This window comes from Ahaetulla prasina, chromosome 10 (genome assembly GCF_028640845.1).
Source record: "Ahaetulla prasina isolate Xishuangbanna chromosome 10, ASM2864084v1, whole genome shotgun sequence".
In the NCBI taxonomy this organism is placed as follows: domain Eukaryota; kingdom Metazoa; phylum Chordata; class Lepidosauria; order Squamata; family Colubridae; genus Ahaetulla; species Ahaetulla prasina.
The window spans coordinates 18,246,874-18,262,425 of record NC_080548.1 but is presented as its reverse complement, the minus strand read 5'-3'; the positions used below and the strand labels follow the sequence as shown (position 1 = coordinate 18,262,425).

At 43.8% G+C, this 15,552-nt stretch overlaps 1 protein-coding gene across 2 annotated transcripts in view; it reads right to left on the bottom strand.

Annotated features, from left to right (window-relative positions):
• Positions 1-15,348, bottom strand: part of EPB41 (erythrocyte membrane protein band 4.1) — a 129,095-nt gene extending 113,747 nt beyond the window's left edge. Inside the window, exon 1 of one of the 2 annotated variants that reach the window (XM_058195276.1) lies at positions 15,159-15,348. The gene's annotated coding sequence lies outside the window, so the exon portion shown is untranslated. The remainder of the gene's footprint in view (positions 1-15,158) is intronic. The other variant, XM_058195268.1, reaches the window with a different exon arrangement.
• Positions 15,349-15,552: the final 204 nt, after the last annotated feature.

Here is a 15,552-nt window from a genome sequence, read left to right as displayed (position 1 = left end):
CAGACAAGTTGAGATTCTCTGAAGATCAAACAGCTTGAAACTCACCAACACGCACATGAAGCCAGGAGAGGAGAGTTCTGAGTCTGGAGACAGAGCCTTGCCAAGGGGCATGAAATTACTAAGAATTTATGGCAAGAAACCAACAATGTCTCCTTGAGAAAAGGATTAGGCTTGGTGCCGCCCAGCCACACAAACAAATCTGCTGTTTGCCCGTTTCTCCACGGCCTGTTCTAAAAAGCAGACTTGGAAGTCAACCCAGGAAGTTTGCTCAACTCTGAAAAACTGGACGACTGGCAAACAATGCTCCTCTAGCTGGACAGCCAGTCTTTCAGGTTCCACTTTGTGTGAAAATACCCCCACTTCCATTTCAAACAAGGAAGTTGGAGCCAGTTTTCAACCTGCTGCCAGCTGGCAAAGGCCAGCCTTGAATTTATCAGCCAGCAACGGGATGGGGCGGGGGGGGGAGTAGTTTAAGGATGGGGTGTGATTCAAGGCAGCCAAAAGCAAACAGGGAGTTGTGCATTCACACTGTAATTGGAAAATGTATTTCCTGGAAGGCATTTGATTATTCCTTCCCAACAGGCTGACCTTAACAGCTGTTCTAGCAGGCAAATCCAGCCCTAAGGTGTTCAGGTACCCTGATGAGAATCAAGCATTGCCCTAAATTGATGTTTTTCAAGCTCGGCAACTTTAAGATGCTGGGAGGTAAAGTAGCATGCAGGCTGGGGAATTCTGGGAGTTGAAGTCCATGTATCTTAAAGCTGTCAAGGTTGAGAAACACCGCCCTAAACCAAATAATAGTAGGCTGCTAATTGTAGCATGGCAGTTTGGGTTTCTCTCATAAGCAGTTTCATGTATACAGGTTTACGATCACAACAGGGACCAGAATTTCATTGTGATGAAAGAGAAGTTCTCTGAGAATGGGCTCTAAAAATAAGTCCAAAAGCTTGGAAGACTAAATCTCTGGCCCTGGTGACTGATCCAGATTGGATCCTTCAACATTATCCTGGAATGTCGATTTCAGAAGAGATTTTAACAGAACAGAATAACAGAGTTGGAAGGGACCTTGGAGGTCTAGTCCAGCCCCCTGCTCAAGCAGGAGACCCTATACCAGTGATGGCAAACCTTTTCGGCACCAGGTGCCAAAAATGGAGCACGCACACACAGGGGCTTTACACTTGCACGCTCGTCTTGGTCGCAACCCAGAAGAGGAGTTACCCAGGGCACATGCGCACGGCCAAAAATAAACTTTCGATTTCGTCCAGCTAGTCTTCCGGGTTTCTGCTGCACATACGTGTGCGACGATCAGCTGGCTGGCACGCATGATCACGCAGGAAAAAGGAAGACCAGCTCTTCCAGTTTCTGGCACTGCCACATGCATGAAGGGCAGCTGATTGTTGCACATTCATGCGCGCCAGAAACCTGGAAGAGGAACGGGTGACACTGCGCGTGCCAGGCGACACGGGTTCACGTGCCACCTCAGGCACGCGCGCCATAGGTTCGCCATCACGGCCCTATACCATTTCAGACAAATGGTTGTCCAATCTCTTCATTAAAACCTCCAGTGATGGAGCAACCACATTTCCGTTCTTCTTCACCTTCCTTCTTCTTTAGGGTTAATATTTTGAGTTTAGAGAACAGGAAGATTGCTGAGAGCATCCCTTCTAGTCTCTCCATAAGGAGTCCAGGAGAAAGACAGCAATTGTACTGAAGCAAGAAAATCACATTTTCCTTATTTGATCCCACAATGCTCAATTCTTGATTTAATCTGAGGCCCATCCCAAGCTTGTGTGTTCTACTTCTTTTTATTGCCACAATTCAATTGTGTGCGGCCGTTTAGAACATCCCGCTGATTTCATGAGGACTTTTATACATACCGATTTGTGGTCTTTCCTGTAACTAATTAACTTGTTCCACTTGCTTGGCCCAGTGATTCACCTGTCAGCTTTTACCACAAAAAAAGCTACAGTAAAAAGCAACCTCAGAGCAGTTGCCAAACCTCTACTGATTTTATTTTGACAAAACAAGAAAATAAAAATGGTCAGTGGTTATTATGTATTTGTTCTCTTTAACAGAGAACTTATGCACATAAAACAGGAGCAGAGAAATATTTGGCTTTAGAGGAACAAGTACACCTAACAGTTTTTCTGCTCATTTTATAAGTTTTATTTGGAGTTCAGGGAATGTATTTAGCAATGCTTATATTTTAATGGTAGGTATTAAACTTCTAAAAATAGCTTATTTACTTTCTGGAACAAAAAGTCCCAGGCAGCTGATACAGTATTTGTGAGCTGAAATATGCTGGGTTTCGTTTAAATAATTTTATTTACATTCTAGGATTATCTGTTTCATTTTCTTGCAATTAAACTACAAACTACCCCTATTTGTATATTGTTATATTATTTAGAGGTAGACTACACATATTCTTACCACTGGTTTGCTTTGTGTGCGCACACACCTTCTGTGCACGCGCTCTGCTTGCGCGCATGCCTTCCACACATGCGCCTGACCTAAAAAACATGGCTAAACAGGATGGTATTATGGTCGTCGCTACCAGTTCCCCTGAACCGGTCCAAACTGGCTGAATACCACCACTGGCCATAATACAGCTTATTTCTAGTCACTGACTGATAAGTACACCAATATAACAAAAACAAGATGTAACATTGAACATCCTACCCTCTGGAACGAGCTCCCTCTGGGGCTTCGTCAACTCCCCGACCTCAGGTCCTTCCGCCGCGAGCTGAAGACGTTGCTGTTTCGAAGAGCAGGACTAGCGTGAACGTAGTTTTAAATTGGGGTTTTAAATCAGGGGTTTTAAACGGGGTTTTAAATTTGTATTTAAAAGTTTTAGGCCATCAATTGAATTAATTTTCTATTCTTTTTTGCTGTTTTATATGTATTATATGTTTTCTGTTGTTTTATTGGCTGTGAACCGCCCTGAGTCCTTCGGGAGATGGGCGGTATACAAATATAATAAATAATAATAAATAATAATAATAATAATTTGAACCAAATCAAAATAGATAAACCACTAAAAGGGAAGAGAAAGAAAATTGCATTAATTGTTTTACATGGCATAAATTTGTACTAAACTAAGTTTTGCCCCTGGGCTCCACTCAAATCTTGTTGCAATAGTGTATCTCTGGGGTCTCCAACCTTGGCAACTTTATGACTTGTGGACTTCAAACTCCCAGAATTTCCTAGCCAGCTGGGGAATTCAGGGAGCTGACATCCACACATCTTAAGGTTGCCATGTTTTAAAAACACGGTTCTATAATAAAGACATGATGAGCAGAAGTATTTTCAGTATTTTTTTAAAGTGGCTAAAAAATTCTGGATGTTGAAGCCCACAAGGCATAAAGTCGCCAAGATTGGACACTCCTGGTGTACTTCAAAGGTGCAAATTAAAATGCTCATAAGCTCCTAAATTGTAATATAGTCATATATGAAATTCTGGAAAGCCTTTAGGACTTTTCCAGATCCAGCAGGTCCCCATCAGGGTGGGATTCAGCCGGTTCGGACCGGATGTTAATTTTAATCTGGTTCGCCGAACCGGCAGTTGCAAGGACTGGCTGATCCCGCCCACCCTGTCCCGCCCCTCCCAGGAGTCTCCACGCAGCCCATTTTGGATGCCAGGTAAGTGCAGGGCCTGTGTGGAGGCTCTGGGAAGGTGAAAAACGTGCCTACTGGAAGTTCCGGAATTCCGGAAACGGGCCTGTTTCCGGTCTCCAGAGCCTGGGGGAGGCCGTTTTCATCATCCCGGAGACCCAAGGAAAGCCTCTGGAGTCTGGGGAGGGTGCAGGAGGCCGAGTAGGCCACGCCCACCCAGCAACCGGGCAGAGAACCAGTTGCTAAAATTTCTGAATCCCACCCCTGGTCCCCATCCTTGTGGCCTATGAATGACTTTTCCCACAAGCCTTAGGATAGGATGAGAATGGAGTTCAGGGAACCTCTTTCATATTGTTTATTTCTAGATGCCTGGGGGATCAGCCATGTTGGATGGCAGCTGGATGGCAGCTTTTATGTTTTTTACAGCCTGTATTGTTTTATGATTGCTTAAGAACTGCTCAGAGTTAACTTATGCTGCACAAGATAGGCGGCTATTTACATCAAAGAGAGAAATCAATAGATAAAGTCAAAAGAGGATGTCTATTAGCAGATAAGCACCATCCTCTGGTGGTGAAATACAGATAATCTGCCAGGGAATTGCACAGCAGGTGCCCCAATGACATCAAAGACGCTGACACGAAGTTGTCGTTTTATATAAACAAATATGCTTTACATCTGTATTTGCAGCAGAAAAGATAGTCAGGCAAACAGGAGCATCCTGAGGTAAATCACAGGGTATACAGGGTACACAGAAGAAAAAGGCGGGGCAAAAAAAACAAACTGCACAGGTACCGTATATGTGGTACCTTGCTCAATAGTAGTACCTGTGAGAGGGATCTTGGAGTCCTAGTGGACAACCATTTAGATATGAGCCAGCAGTGTGCAGCTGCTGCTAAAAAAGCCAACACAGTTCTGGGCTGCATAAACAGAGGGATAGAATCAAGATCACGTGAAGTGTTAATACCACTTTATAATGCCTTGGTAAGGCCACACTTGGAATATTGCATCCAGTTTTGGTCGCCATGATGTAAAAAAGATGTTGAGACTCTAGAAAGAGTGCAGAGAAGAGCAACAAAGATGATTAGGGGACTGGAGGCTAAAACATATGAAGAACGGTTGCAGGAACTGGGTATGTCTAATTTAATAAAAAGAAGGACTAGGGGAGACATGATAGCAGTGTTCCAATTTCTCAGGGGTTGCCACAAAGAAGAGGGAGTCGGGCTGCTCTCCAAAGCACCTGAAGGTAGAACAAGAAGCAATGGGTGGAAACTGATCAAGGAAAGAAGCAACTTAGAACTAAGGAGAAATTTCCTGACAGTGAGAACAATTAATAAGTGGAACGACTTGCCTGCAGAAGTTGTGAATGCTCCAACACTGGAAATTTTTAAGAAAACGTTGAATAACCATCTGACTGAGATGGTGTAGGGTTTCCTACCTGGGCAGGGGGTTGGACTAGAAGGGTCCCTTCCAACTCTGTTGTTATATTATATTATATTAAAAGGGAAACGCCCCCTCCCCACCCATAACAACCAATCACAGCGCAGATTGCCTCAGGCAAAGAGCTAGCCCTCTCCAATCAATCCTGTACAGTAGTGGCCAAAATTGTGGAAACCTTTTGGGAAAAGTGTATTTTCTAAAACTAGCTAATAACACCACTTTTTTGTTTGGAGCGGTACCATAAAATTATATATCAATGGAAAGATAATTTAATCAAGAATGTAATGCAATAACTTTTATGAAGGATTTACTATTAGAATAGCAGTTACAATATAAAGAAGAAAAGTGAAACACACAGAAAAAATGAGACATACAAAAATTATCACCATAGAAAAAAATGAGATATACAAAAATCATCACCATGTCAGTTAATAGTTTGTTGGGTAACCTTTAGCATAAATTACGGCCTTACAATGTCTTCCATGGAGTGAACCAAATCTTTTAGTTCTGCAGCCGTTTTAATGTGAAACCAAGATTGAATGATTGCTTCTATTAACTGAGTTTTATTGCCGGGTCATTTCTGACTAACAAGTTTCTTAAGGTCTGGGCTATTCCCAGGCCACTCCAGCAGAGGAATATGATTATCTTGAAACTCCAAAATAAAAAGTGGTGTTGTTAGCCATCAAACCTCAAAAATACACTTTTCCCAAAAGGTTTCCACAATTTTGGCCATTACTGTATAATAACTGTGTTCTGGCTCATTGTACCACTTCACTGTTCCAACTACTAAATTTAAATATCTTAACATAATCGTTGACTTACAGTCATGCATTTAGCAGCTATTCAAAGTTACAATGGCACTGAAGAAAAATCGACTTATGATTGGTCCTCATGACCATCACATCATCCTCATGGCCAGATGAATAGTTACTAAATGAATAGTTGCAAGTCAAAGGTTACCTGTACAATATATAATACAGGTAGTCCTTGACTTACTACATTTTGTTTGGCCACCAAAGTTACAATGGTACTGAAAAATATTGACTTATGAGCAGTCCTCACATTTATGAATTGTCATGGCTTTTGCATAGTCACAAGATCAACATTCCGCTGCTTGGCAACTGGGCATGTATTTATAATGATTGCATCCTGGAGTCACGTGATGATCATTTGCAGCCTTCCCCGTTGGCTTCCAACAAGCAAAGTCAATGAGGAAAGACAGATTCACTTAATGACTGCGTGATTCACATAACAACTGCGGCGATTCACTTAACAACCATGGCAAAGATTGTAAACGGCAACAGCAATAGCACTTACATACCGCTCCACAGTGGTTTACAGACCTCTCTAAGTGGTTTACAGAGTCAGTATATTGCCCCAAAACAATCCTCATTTTACTGACCTTGGAAGGATGGAAGGCTGACTCAACCTTTAGCTTGTCAAGATGGAAGGAATCGAACTCCTGGCAGTGTGAGCAGAGTTAGCCTGCCGCAATACTGCTTTCTAACCATGGCGCCACCACGGATCTTAAAGTCCGGTCATTAAATCAGACGTGACTCACTTAACAACTGCCTTGCAGAGCAATGGAAATTCTGTGGTCATAAGTCAAGGACTACCTGCATTCACCAGTGCAGTCCTGGTGTTGCAATAATATTACCCGCTGATCCATCAGAGCATTGACAGCCAAATTCTCCTTGCTTTGGCAAGTAAATTAAGTGCTAGTAAGGCTTTCAAATTCCCCCTCCTCCTTCCCAAGCATCACTACCATTTCTGAAGGGTTAGCATAGAGAACCTCAGCACACAGAGTAAATAATCGAGCGCAGCCAATTTCTTCCCTTTTCTTTGACAGGGTGTCTTCCTTCAGCGCCAGCCATGTTACTCTCCAAGTTTATTTGACTATCTAATTCAATGGCTAAAAGGCTGCATTTCAGCAGGCAGGAATGTTTCTTGTTGAAATCCCTTGCTTTGCAAACTGGATCTACGCAGCCAGTAGTTAAGTATTTGCGGTGGGTTCAATAATGTTTAAAGGGATGCGGTGGCTCAGAGGCTAGGACGTTGAGCTTGTCAATCGAAAGGTCGGCAGTTCGGCGGTTCGAATCCCTAGTGCTGCCGTGTAACGGGGTGAGCTCCCGTTACTTGTCCCAGCTTCTGCCAACCTAGCAGTTTTGAAAGCACGTAAAAATGCAAGTAGAAAAAATAGGGACCACCTTTGGTGGGTAGGTAACAGTGTTCCGTGCACCTTTGGCATTGAGTCGTGCCGGCCACATGACCACGGAGACGTCTTCGCACAGCACTGGCTCTTCAACTTTGAAACAGAGATGAGCACCGCCCCCTAGAGTCGGCAATGACTAGCACGTATGTGCGAGGGGAACCTTTACCTTTATCAATAATGTTTAGATCCAAATAATTTGCTGATCCTAATAAATTGGGCATGGTTGCTGTGCTCCTGTTAATGTGCAAACAGGTGCTTGTAGAAGCTTAGGTGGCAATACACTCTAGACTCTAGATCAGGGGTGTCAAACTCGATTTCAATGAGGGCCACATCAGGGTTGTGTTTGACCTTGGAGGGCCGGAAGAGCATGGTCAGGGGTGGGGTGGGATGGGGTGGGGTGGGGTTGGGTGGGGGTGGGCATGGCTATGGTGGGCATGGCTACCTCGATGTTACTTATTTTTATTTTATTTATTTATTTTTATACTTTTATACCGCACCATCTCCCGTAGGACTCAGGGCGGTTCACAGGCATATTAAAATAAGACAATATAATAAATAAGTATTAAAAACCCAATTAAAATTAAATATTATCATGGCCAAATCACTAAAAACGGTAAAAATCCATTAAAAACCCATTAAAATTATCTAAAACATTTTATTCTTAGGCTAGTCCAGCTCGCTGAAATAATAAAGTCTTCAGTTCACGTCTGAAGGTCCGGAGGTCGGGGAGTTGTCGTAACCCCGGAGGAAGCTCGTTCCACAGGGCCGGTGCCACCACAGAGAAGGCCCTCCCCCTGGGGGTCGCCAACCTACATTGTTTGGTCAACGGCACCCTGAGGAGGCCCACTCTGTGGGAGCGCACGGGTCATTGGGAGGCAATCGGCGGCAGAAGGCAGTCTCAAAGGTATCCCGGTCCTAAGCCATGGAGCGCTTTAAAGATGGTAACCAAAACCTTGAATTGCACCCGGAAGGCTACCGGTAGCCAGTGTAGGCCGCGCAGGACGGGTGTTATATAGGAACAACGCGGTGCTCCCTTTATCACCCGCGCGGCTGCATTCTAGACTAACTGGAGCCTCCTGGTGCTCTTCAACGGGAGCCCCATGTAGAGAGCATCTGTGTTCGGGGCATCTGTGGTGGCCAAATGCCAAGGCAGGGCTTTCCTGAGACGCTCCCTCACTCTCATTATAATCTTCTTTTCCTTCCCTCCTTCCTTCCTTCCTTCCTTCCCCTCTTCATTCTCCTTTCTTCTTCCTTCCCCTCTTTCCTTATTTTTCCTTCCTTGTTCTCTTCTCATCTTCCCATCTTTTTTTTTGTCTTTCCTCTTTCCCTTTCTCCTTTCCTGTCCCTGCTTGCATGCTCAAACATTTCTTCTTTTGTTTTGTTTTTAGTTTGTTTTGCTACCCCTCTGCCAGCGAAAACGGAGGTGGGGGGGGCACTGTGCCCCATTTTTGGCTGCAATGGCCTCCTGCAGCCCTCTGCCAGGGAAAGTTTTTGCTGGCAGAGGCACCACGGGCCGGTCCTTTGCTGTTTTCAGGCTGGCCACACGGGCCAGATCTAAGCACCCCATGGGCCGGATGTGGTCAGTGGGCCTTGAGTTTGACACCCCCGCTCTAGATTGTAAATTTAACTGAAGATTACGGTTGCATCTGCCATTCACAAAGCCCCTACCATTCAAAACGTGAGATATTCATTTTTAATACAGTATCCCGGATACCCAACAATTTACGCTTTGCAGCCACGTGAACTAAACTGCTGAGAATCAGCACCATCAGAGGAATGTCAGAGTTTGCAGAAATAAAAAGAAGGAAATTAAAAAGGGGTGTTAACTTCCCTTTCATAAAAGCAAGCTCATGACAATTGAGCATGCTTCGTGATTACAAAATGCTGAGTCTGGCTAGGTAAGTGTCCGGTTAGCCCCCCAAAAAAGGACTACTTCAACTGCAACGTTTCCTTGTAGTTCCCATTTTGAAGAATATTAAACAGAAATCTATTTGCACACATCAGCAGCCACATGATAATGACTAAGTTATTTGTTTCTTTCTCTTTTTTTTCACTTTCATCCATCAGCAATGTGTTAAAATATTCCCCGGCTCCTTTTCCCCCTTGTGGTCTGTTTATTGACCAGGCTGCATTTTCCAAGCAACTTGCAGCACGTCTGGCAATGTCAAAACTGCCAATGAATCAGCAGTGTCAGAGCCAAACCAGAATTTTCGCAAAGTTTCTAAGAAAAAAAAAAAAATAGATAGCATTTTTCTGTCAAAATTTGCTTAACATTTTCCTCCCACAAGACATATTTTCTTTTTTGACATTTGCATTTCTGATGCAAAATTTCTAATATTTCTCCTGGAAACATATTTATCCAAGTGCTTACTAAATAAGAATGGTAAAAAATAATCAGGAGTCTGGTACACCCTTTTCTGACTGGTGTAAACAGTTTCATTGAGAACATAAGCTTTTGGGTGGCTCATCACTGGATGGGCAGAGGGGGCTGGACTGATGTAGGCTTTAAATTGGGGTGAGGTGGGAGAAAAGAGAGGGATAGACAGGCTGATGGTGCAGAAGCAGGTTATACATGATCCAGATTAAAAGTACTTTATTAACAACAACTGTAATGTGTTTAAAATTCACTGCGTTTGCTAAGAGACCTTTTGGGATCGTTTGAAATTTTTTGATGCATGAATTCAGCAACATCCCCATTCAACGGGGGCTTTTAAATTCCCAATTTCCCAAAACAGTCACTTTGAAGTAGTTATAATGTTAATAACAAGGATTTATTCATCAACTTTCAACCTAAAGAAAACTGACGTGTGAAAGATAGGAAACATTTCTGATGCCCACAAATGCTTTTTAAATGCTCCCTTTAAGAGAACCACAGGCCAAAAACCTCAGCCTTCCACTTCTTATTAGAGGTCTGTGTGCTTTCCCTTATGCAGCTCTCAAACAAACCATTTTCCTTCGCCCCCCCCCCCACAAAAAAAGCAGCCTTGACTACTCAAATATTTAACTGAAATAGGATAAACTCTTGTGATAGGCTTAAAGGGCAGTTTGTGTGTATCTGTGCCATCAAAATGGTAGAGAATTCAAGTATGAAGAGTCGTAGGTTTGCCCACCCTACTGCAAACACTGACCTGGGAATAAGTCTCATTGAACTCGACAGGATTTACTTCTGAACAAACAAGGATAGGATTACATGGATTTTAACTTACAGTTTAAAATCAAAAGCCTGCAGGATCAAAGAACCTGATGTCAGGCTTGCAAGGGAAACAACTGAGTGGAGGACTCAAGACCAAGTGAGGTGAGTTGCTATTCCCTGCTGGCATCCTTAGCTTTCTTTGATCTCTTTCTAGCAGCTTTGTTTGAGGAAGAAATTATACAGCAGGGTTTTTCAAACTTGGGAACTTTATGATGTGTGGACTCCAACTCCCAGAATTCCCTAGCCAAGTTTGAAAAACATTGTTCTATCAAAAAGACATGCTGAGCTGAAGTATTTTCAGAAGTGCTGAAAGTTAAAACACTATTAAGACCAGGAGGACACTGTGGTGGTGCAGTGGTTAGAGTGCAGTACCGCAGGCTACTTCTGTTGACTGCCGGCTGCCTGCAATTTGGCAGTTCAAATCTCACCAGGCTCAAGGTTGACTCAGCCTTCCACCCTTCCGAGGTGGGTAAAATAAGGACCCAGATTGTTGGGGGCAACATGTTGACTCTGTAAACCGCTTAAGCACCGTAAAGTGGTATATAAATCAAAGTGCTATTGTTATTGCTATGAGGCACATCTTTCAGGTGCCAGGGGAATTATAAATGACCAGCTGAAAAACCAGGATTGCTCTTTGATAATTCTGCATGGTTTTATCTTTCCATTTTCAATGTGTTTCTTTTTCCAGTCTAAACTGTTCCATTTCTAAATGTGTCATAATCAAGAATGCATTCCCATATGTTTGTCAGCAAAACTGCTCGGCATCATTCCATTATCATGCAGGCATCAAGATCCGCTAATATCTTCTTCTATAATCAGCATGGCTAACTTTTGCAAAATCTTGAGATTTCTTCCCGCAAACACATCCTGCACTCCCAATCTCTTATTTCCCAGTACACTAGCCCTTGATTTACAATGCTAACTGAGCCCGGAATTATAGTCATAAATTGCGGCGGTCATTAAGCAGATCATCATGTGAACGTGACTGATTTTGCAACCTGTTTTTTTTGCAACGGTTAAGTGAATGTTGCGGTTGTTTAAAAAAAAATGCCACAGTTGTTAAGTGTACATGAGGATTGTTAAGGAGACCCATTTTAGGCAGTGGGCATTTTTTTCCCTGAAACTAGACATAAACACCTTTCTACAAAATAAGTAATCAATTGCAGTCACATGGCCGCAGGATGCGGCAAATGATCATAAATAAAGGCTGGTTGCCAAGCACCCAAACTACAATCATGTGCCTGCAGGGGGTGCACCATCAGAACATGAAATCCAGGTTCTAAGTGCCTTTTGGGGGATTGTCATAATTTCCAATGGCATTTCAAATGGCTAAGTAACCAATCATAAGTATCTATCCGTATCTCTTTTGGCATCCGTCTTCCTTCTTAGTGGATGCCTACTTTGTCCAACCTGAGGGCCTCTAATTGGGCTAGACATCATCCTAATCCATCACTTGCCAAATGCTATGCTGGTTCTGAATAATGGAGACTCTCATTGATTATACAGTATAGAATTGCTAGAATGCTGGACTATATTCACTTGCTAGGCTCAATTAAAGAGGTACAACAGAAGAAAAGACGGGGTTTATGCAAGACCTTAGCCCGTATTGTAATTCTTCAATATTAAACTCCAGCCAAACCTACTCAAAGGCACAGTGTGTACAATACAGAAGTCTTTGACTTACAGCCACAATTGAGTCCAAAATTTAAGCTGCTAAGTGAGACATTTGTTAAGTGGGTTTTGTTCCACTTTATGACCTTTCTTGCCACAGTTGTTAAATGAATCACTACAGTTGTTAAGTTAGTAACCCAGTTAGGTGAATCTGGTTTCTCCATTGACATCTCTCTCCCTGTTCCTCTCCCTCCCTCCCACCCACCCCCTCTCTATACAGCCTTGCCTGTGCATGTTAATGAAGTTTGCGGATTTCATTGAGAAATCCCCAGGATGTAACCCACACACTTTTGTACAGGGCTGGGTGTGGTTATGCAGCAGGGTTTCAAACATAACAACTGATGAAGCACAACATCACATGACAGAACCCGATGGTACAAAAAGTTTCTGAAAAATTAAATAAGAAGCCAATCCAAGATCATTTGCTTAGTTGAAGAGTTCCAATGTCACTTTCATTCATGCTGCAATCCTTCCTATTGCCTGCCATGCCTGGTATTTCTGATTAAGCCAGCTCCAGTTAGGATTATGTTTGTGGTGCAACAGAAATGTAAAAGGAAAACAGAAATTCTGCATTTTTGGAATATATAACCCTCCCCTTTGCCACAAGGATGATGTAAATAGCTGATAGATATGAAAAACTCCAGGGTATACAAAGTATGCTATAGTGTTAGCATCTTCACAATTTAACTCAGACAGTGTAGGAATAATACAGATACTAACAAGAGGGAGTTCTCAAATTATAAGGGAAACACAAGGGAAAATAATCTAGTGAAACGTGCTAGTGGCAAACACCTAACTTTATATTAATCTTGGGAGGGATTTTCTCATCGTTCGAGAGAGAAAAAAATGGAGATGAACCAGAAACAGAATGCACAGGAAAGAGAAATATCTACAGAGCAGGACTTGAGAAGGAAAAGCTCCAATTAAAATATCCACTTCCCGGTTTGCAAAGCTCCTTATGCAAATGACAGCCAGTAATTACACAACAAGCAGTTCGAATATCTGACATTAGAAACTTCCAAGCCAATCTCAAGTAAGCAAACCATGCATTCTTTCAGGGCTGAATGGTTCTTAGTAGCTGCTGTGAATTATGAGACCTATTTAGGAATACTGATCCTTCAGCCATCTGCACCATAAAGTTAACATGTTCTAGCCTTGCAAAGTCGGTCTGCGGAGCTTCCTAAGTTTCAGGGTTGCTCTGCCCTGAGCTTGTCAAATCCAAGATCCCTGCCCTGTGATTGGTACGGTTAGTACTTGAGTGCACTCTCTCCATCTAGGGGTATACAGTACTTGCCAGCTAAGGATATATTACACGCATGCAATGAAGCAGCCACCAGTCAACAAAGCTACTGTATTACCAAACTAGCATTAATTTTTAAAGTAACACAAGTCTTTTTTTTTTTAGGGAGATTGCCATATCAGCCTCAAGCAGGATTCTAAAGGCTTGTGATGGGAGACGGTCACCCTTAGCATTTCCTGGTTCTTTGAAGAAACCAAGATCCTTTCTTAGTTTCTGCCCCAGGCTGCTCCCCACCAGATTTAATACACAAATATTGCATCGCTGCTGCCATAAAGTGGGTTTTTTATGGATTTATATTAATTACAATTTTTAATATTGTAAAGTCACCCAGGTCAGTCACCTGTGTGCAAGTTGGGTGACCGTATGCATTGTTTAATAATTAAATGAATTTCTTTGCATGATGGCTTTTATTATTGTCCCCAGTTGTGGTATTACAGCTACTCTACCTTTAACCCGCCCCGAAAGCTGGGATGGCAAGTCTCTTGTAAGAAAAGTTTGTTTTGCCTTCCACCCTTGCTGTAGATTGCTGAATTCCAAGCCAGACAACAAAATGCACCCAACTCTGACATAGGATCCAAGAGATCAGATGTCCCCCAGGAGAAATTCCTCAAGGTAAACTTGATGCAATTTAGTTTCCTTGGCTGGAATTTGAAAACTTCAAGGGATAAACCTTTCGCAATCAAAATAATGAAGGTGGCAGTAAGCAACCAACCAACCAACCAACCGCAAGAACCCAATCAGCTGATTTGGGTAGGTAAACAGCTGGACCTTCCCAGCTTTTTTTTTCCCTGAAAGGGAAAGGGACAAGAAACATTTCTGTGATGAGCAAGGCATGAACAATCAGGGGTCTGGTGGCCTCTCCTTCTCCCATTGACAAATTTTAGGAAGAGGTGCAAGCAAGCGTTCATAGGCTGCAGCTCTTTTTATCAAACGCATGGAGTGCTCTATGCATCTGATGGAGCAAAGCTGCAGTTCAAGGAAAGCTGGTGCGTTTTCATCAAAATTGCCAACTAGAAAAGACTCACCATTTATTTTTTTATTTTTTTATTTTTTTGCCACCGGCTTCTATCCCGTCCTCCCCAGGGTCAACCAACCCCCAAAAGAGGCAAGGACAAACGCAGGCGCCTGTCCGCGCACCCCATCCATTAGCAACTGGGAATCCTTTTCTGTTTTGTTTTGTTCTGTTTTGTTTCCCCCACCGAGCACTTTTCTGCTGATTAATGGCACCGGGAACGTCACCGCACCCCGGCGCTTAAAATGCAAAGTCATTCCAGCATCACCAGGGAAGGGAAGAAAAGAAAGCAGGTTACGCGAGTTAACAAGTTCTCCGTGTTTGCATCTCCGCCCCCCCCCGCCGCCGTTCCTGCATATAACCCTAAAAAAGGGAGCCAAGTTTGACCCTCCGATCGGGGAAATCCCCCCCATTCTAATCTCTCTCCCCCTCCCTTCTCTTTTTATTTGCAGCCATGCGGGCGCCCTCCCCGCAAGAATGCCAGATTTGGGGCTGGGAGGGGGAAGGGAAGGAAGAAGGATTCCCTTTCCCACAGCCCCCCCCCTTCTTTTTTCTCCACCTGCAACGACTTGGAAAGGAGGGAACCCCCCTTTCCTCCCCTTTTCTGATCCCCATGCCATTTTCCGCATCCTTCTTCCTTTCCAGCTGGCAAAACTCCCCCACCACCGGTCCTCCGGGTCAGCAACGCATCCCACCTAGTCCTTCGCAAAACTACCCTTACCTGCCCCGCGCGGGTTGTTCTTCGCCCAGCAGGCCAGAGCGAGCCCGACGCGCCGTGGGAAAGTTTTCACTTCTTCGCCCTTTAAAGGAGGCGGGGAAAACCCAGCAGTTCCGCACTTTCCTCCCCCCTTGTCGGCTTCCAGCCGCTCCGGAGAGTCCTTCTCCACCTGCCCTGGGTGCCAACCTACCTACCTCTGACGTCACGCCAGCGGCCGGGCCACGCCCTCCCCCGCCGCTCGCAGCGGTCATTGGCTAGCGGTCCTGCCCTTCAGTTCCCGAAGGGCGCCGCCTTCCCGGAGCTGGCGGGCGCCGCAGGTGAAGCTGTGACGTCACAGGCGAAGCGGGCAAGCCTGGGTTTGTTTTCATTTTTCTTAAGGAGAACCCGAGTTAACGTC